We start from the raw sequence: 6,000 nt of genomic DNA, 5'->3' as shown, positions 1-6,000 counted from the left end.
AAAGCAGAATAGAAGTAAACTCTAGGGTTCATGATGGTGCCATGGCTTCATTTGAATCAAATAAGCACAACATGTAAAAATCACTTTTTGTAACTGTAGCAAAGACAATGAAGTATTTTTGCTGTAATGAACTGTCTCTTAAGCTTCAACTGCGATACTTTGAATGGTGAACAGCCTTATAAATTTGGTTCCCCTACTAATTACAAATCCATGAGCTTGAAGCAGTGTATTGCACAGAAAAGGTATGCTGGCATTGGAATCAATGAAAAAGCCTTTAAAATAGCAACACTGCATCTGAGAAGAGATGGGTGATTCCAAAAACCTGAAGTATTAGAAGGTTTTATTGTCTGAAGTTGTAGAGGTGTCTGAGGAGTTCTATGCAATCATTTGGAAACTTGATTCCTTACCAGTTAGCTGCAGAAATATAGCACAGACACAATTTATATCCTGTGCTAATAGCTTCTCGGCACAGGAGAATGGACAACTGAAAGCGAGTAAAGGCTCAGTGATTCCGTAGAACATTGTACCACCTACAGAGCAAGTTAAAACGAGATTATTTTCCTTTGCTATTCTACGTCAATCTCAGTTTACAGCTTCAACTTTTATCACTAGACCATAATTTAAAATGTTATTCAACATACTCTAGAAAATGTTGTATAACATTCATAACTTATAAAGGGTGAAAGCTTCGTATAGAAGCGCTGGGATAGACACAGCAATAACATAGACGATCTGTTCTCTTGCATGTACGACTTATTTTCTCACTCCAAAGACAAAAGCTGAATGTCTCATCCCTCTTTAGTTGTAGTGAATGGATATTGTACAGGAAGAAATCAGTCACCACTTGTAGATAACATCACAAACAAATAAATACATGAAACAAAGGCATTTCACAGCTCAAACATTCAAAGTCAAAACTAGTTTATTAGGCATTTTTCTCATTTTTGTTGTTTAACGTACTTCAGTTTCGAAGTACAAGACAGTAGATGATACAAAGGCAATTCTAGCTCAACCAGTTCAGCGAGTATAACTAACTACATATTTTTAATCCTTTCTTGTTTGCTGCATTTGTCTCTCATTATTATTGTTTGCTACACTGCTTACACAAAAGGCTTTTCTTTTGTATTCCCTTTGCGAAATCTGCATTTTCCTTCTTCCTACCTGCTCAGTTTTGCTGTCTCTCATAAAGAACCATTTCCTTTTGTTCATGCTGTGTATGCATATGACTTAAACTTCACTTGATGTCACCTCAGAAATCAAACTTCCCTCCAATTTGAGATTAATTATTCTGGATAAAACTATATTCTACATGTATCCAAGCCCTTAACAGAGATGAGAATTTTGTTTCTTCTGTCAGAAACATTTCAGCTTGCATAACACATTTCAGCAAAACCTTCCCTTGATTCCTAATGTAAAGAGCCATAGGCTGCTTTTCTGAAAATAAAAGTGAAGTGCAGAATGAGAAATGTAGTTCAATAACCTAACCAACCATGGAGACAGAGTTACTATTTACAAATGAGTGTTTGTATGTAAGGAGAACTGGGCTCTTGAAGACATAACCGGAAAAGAAAACATCCTTTGATTTACATCAGAGATATCTCTGAGACTTCAAATGGGCAGCGAAATACTGAGGGAGAGAAATTAAATACTGTGGCAAGAGGTACAACACAGTGACGGAGGAACACCTGCCTCTACTGCCGTTCTTTGACAGATACCAAATGACCATGTTTTTCTGCAAGCAAGATTTAATACGCAGTGGAGATCGACACAGGCTGCCCAGTGGAGAAACGAAAGGGAAAGGAAAGCAATCAGAGAGCCAGGAAATATCAAGTCCTCCCACTATGCACTGCACATAGTGCAAACCCTTGTGCAGACCACTCTGGACAACAAAGGCACTGCACGTTGTTTGAGCACCTCATCCTTCTACTTATGCACAATTAGGAAAGGAGAGACAGGGATCATGGATGCCACATAACCCTACAGTGACCCTGGCAGTAGGTATTCTGAAAATACATGATGGTTACTTCAAATTACAGGCACAGATATACCACCTGCATTCATCAACTGTACCTCCTAGTCCCAACACCTGTTTTAGACATCACAAACTAAGAAGAGTTAGATTTGATATCTACAAACCTATTCTCACTAAAAGGTTTAATCTATGACTGGTCAATATTATCCCATCTCCTTGATTCTTCAAATATAAAATATCACAAACCACTAGCAATTCAACATTCCCTCTAAACAATACAGCCTCCTTAGCATGAGGGTCAGAATTTTGACATTACATTAAAACCCCACATATTTCTCAATTATTTGACAAATGCACTTGTTCTAGTAATTGTGCACAAACCAAGAAAAATGAGAGGGTCTCCTTTAGCAGAAAGCCCAGTAGCTAAACTCTATGTGAAAAAAGGATGTATTAAAATCTTTCTCTTTTGTTCAACCTTGGATTAAGCAGCTGTCTATTTGCCAGTGATTTAGGAAGACTACAAATAGAACCCAGCCTATTATTATGCATTAAAAAGTGAGTTTTCTGTATGAGAATGCCCTCACTTGCTTCACTGTACCAGTTCAAAATATGTGATCTGTAGCTACTGAGAAATGTGGAGAAATCAATCCACTACAACTATCAGAAAATGTTGTGTTTAACACTAACCGGTCCAGCTGGCTTCTTCGCTTTCCCAACAGCCTTCATAGCTTCCTTGAGTTGTTTTCTAAGGTCTTCCTTTGGCTAGTCATGTTTACAGCACTAGGACAGGAAGAAACAAAGCAATTGTAAAGCTTGTTAAGAAGTAGTTCATGTGCTATTAAAGGTGACCTTCCCACTTCCAGTTCTATTTGTTCTTTTTTCTCTCCAAAGTGGGTCAAATCTTTCAATTTAAAATCTGAGCACCCTTCAGCAGTCAGGTCTCTCAGAAAAGCACTCAGAGCTAAGTCCTGAGACTTCCTGACCTGAAAAGCTTAGAGCCACATTCTAAGAAAGTGACAAAGGATCACTCCACGGCAGGTTTATATCTACTGATACATTAGAATACAACGCAGCTCCGAGCAGTCTTCATACTGGATAAGGAAACTGTTAGTCACAGCAGTGCGGTAAGCATAGTGGTAGTCTCCAAATGCAGAAAACCCAAGATGCACATCTTCTCAGAATGATTCACACAACAGACAAACATGCCTTTGCAAACAGCTGCACAAGCTACTGCCCACTGGCTCTTTCTCAATTGTTCACCAAGCTACACTTCAGTGAAATCGCTAACCCTTTTCTATGCTGTTCATGAGAGCGTTTCCCATTGTGTTTCAAGGAAGGTCAGGCAGGTTAGATTAAATAAATGGCAGAACTTTGCTTACGTGGATGACTTTGTCTGAAATGGACAGGGGTGCATTTTAGGAGTAGTTCAGACTGAGGGTGAGGCTTCACATTGACCTTCATTTGGTGTAAATGCAGGGTACCACAGAAGCTAATCTTTAAGACAGTACTGTGGACAGCCAGTCTCTACTAGCTTATTGGACTATTGTCCCTGGCTTGCTGTCAGATATTCCTCAGGGAAAATTTGCAAATCCTCAGACTCTTCCTCCACATGATCTTCTCAATTTTTTTTTTTTCCATAACTTGATACTTCAAGTTAAAAAACCTTGCACCCAGTTCTTGAACAAAATGCTCAGCTTTGCTAACTCTTCCTCCTCAAGTAAGGCAGCTGAGGTTTTGGCTTTGTGCTAGTGTCTGTCTTAAGTAGATTACCAAAAAAAGGGCACCTCAGTCTTTATTTGCTGAATAACTACCACAAAAGCAAAACCACTGCAAACCTAGAAAACTGATACAGCAAACTGAAAGATGTACATTTAAAGTATATTCCACAAGGTGTAACTTATTATCTTTCATATCTTATTTTCCAGTTAAGATGGCTTCAAGTCTACAGATCATGGAATCTGGAATGTAACTGCAAAAATACAAAAAATTAACAAACAGACCTTGACGTTCACATAGTTAAATCGTATATAGTACCCAAGCAAAATTAACAGGAATGGCCTCAACAAATCAATCCAAAAAAGGGAGTAATCTATCAAGGTCTGAGAAACGAAATCTTCAGAAAAAAAAAACAACCAAACACCCTGTGTCAGGTAATATATTTAGTCATTCTGAATGAGGGACAGTTAAAACAAAAACCTGTTATCATGTCGATTTGCATTTTCATTTGTAAAAAGGAGATGGGATATGCCAGGTTAATCACCCTGTTTATCTGTTCCTCTGGTATGGGCTGTGAACCATACACTCATCATTTTATGTCTTAAAAAAACAGCAAAATGCAGAGAGGAACCCCTCCAGTAGGACAAAGAACTAAACTAGCAGTTCTGTATGCACTCCCAACAATCTTGAACACCATAAGATTTATAAATGCCTACAGGTTTTGCTCAGCAGACAAGAGGAGAGAGAAAGTACAGCGGTGAAAAGCAGCTGCAGTTTGCCCAGTGTGCAGGTCATACCGGTGTTCCCAGAACAGAACTAGGCTGTACGTATGCATATAATTTGATCATACTAGTAGCTCAGAGTTGAAAATCAGCATGACATTCTTCCTGCTCCCTCTAGAAGAAACTAACAAAACACATTTCTAGAACTGAGGATCACATCACGTAAAAACATGACATGTTAGGTTTGCAAATGAGGTGTTCAAAACGAAGGCCCAGATCTTACAGAGATGTGATAAACTTGGCACAGTATGTAATCCCACTACCTGAAAATTAGAGGAACTTGAATTTCTAGGTATTTAGACCATTCTGAAAATGTCACTTCAATTCTGTAGAAACTAAGTAACTTCTTGTTACTGTATAACCCAAAATGCTACATTTATAAATCTGTTCTGATCAAACTTCAGATTTATACTGTTTCTTACTGACATGTAGTAGCTATCCATAAAGAACCATCAATACCAGACATTTAAATGATAAAAGCATGTTTTCTCTTTTTTCCCCAGCATGAAAATGACCATCCTTCTTTTGTCCAAAACTCAGGAAAAATTCCTATAAACTGAGAACAAATATAAGCAAAGAAAAAACCTCCTCAAATGAAATGTTAGCAATTAAAAAAAATTTAGAAAAAAGAGTACAATCTTTGTAACAGAATTTGCTGAATGTCTTTTTCACAATCCCCTATCAACTAAAATTTGATTTTTGTTATGACAGTGAAGGCAAAGGCTGAAGTCATACCTAATTCAGATTGCACCACTCTAGTGAGATGGAATTATCTCTGTTTACAGAAGGAGAGGTTTGATCCTAACAGTGTTTGCCTGAAGCTCTCTGGGAGAGAAAAGCCTGAGCTGTAATGACAGAGTGTGCAGAATGACCCATATTACCTTTTGGCTAAGTACTGCTTTTAGAAAGCCTTAGTAGTTTATCATCACTATATGGTAATGACGACTTTTCTCAGACACAAAGAATGATGGTTTTTATCAATGGTTCATGCCAAATCCAAGTCCTTAAAAGAAATCAGCCCAAAGCAGGTGCACAGAGCTGTCAGACCTTGAAATTTGTTTTGAAACCAACCACCTGTTAGTGTAATTGTGTAGCTGTTTTTCCTGGCTTATGGGATTTTAGTTCAGCTGTTGTTCTCATGCTAACGCTTATTTCCTCTAGGAATCAGTCTGTCCGTTTACACGAACCTACAAATTTCTGTGTGACTGTCTTCACAGCCTGTTTCAGTGTATACATGCAGAATGTCTGGTGCAGCACCCTTAATCAATAACACACTTTGTTTACAAAATAGCTCATGATTGCTGTAGGAAAATGTCTGAAAAATAGTATTTAACATCCTCTGTGTCACATTTAATCATTTAGATGACTCGTCTCTGTTTCTTGTTTGTTTCAGACAGCAACAAAGAACATTTACTCTTAATGGATGACCTCAAAGATCAGATTTACTGTTGGTGCCTGACTCACGTTCTACTGATAAGAGAGCACTGTTCCTGCCACTGAAATAAAGTCTGAGTCAGGATTGCCATTGAA

The sequence above is a fragment of the Tauraco erythrolophus genome, chromosome 8 (assembly GCF_009769465.1).
Source record: "Tauraco erythrolophus isolate bTauEry1 chromosome 8, bTauEry1.pri, whole genome shotgun sequence".
In the NCBI taxonomy this organism is placed as follows: Eukaryota; Metazoa; Chordata; class Aves; order Musophagiformes; family Musophagidae; genus Tauraco; species Tauraco erythrolophus.
Note: the sequence above shows the minus strand (reverse complement) of the source record.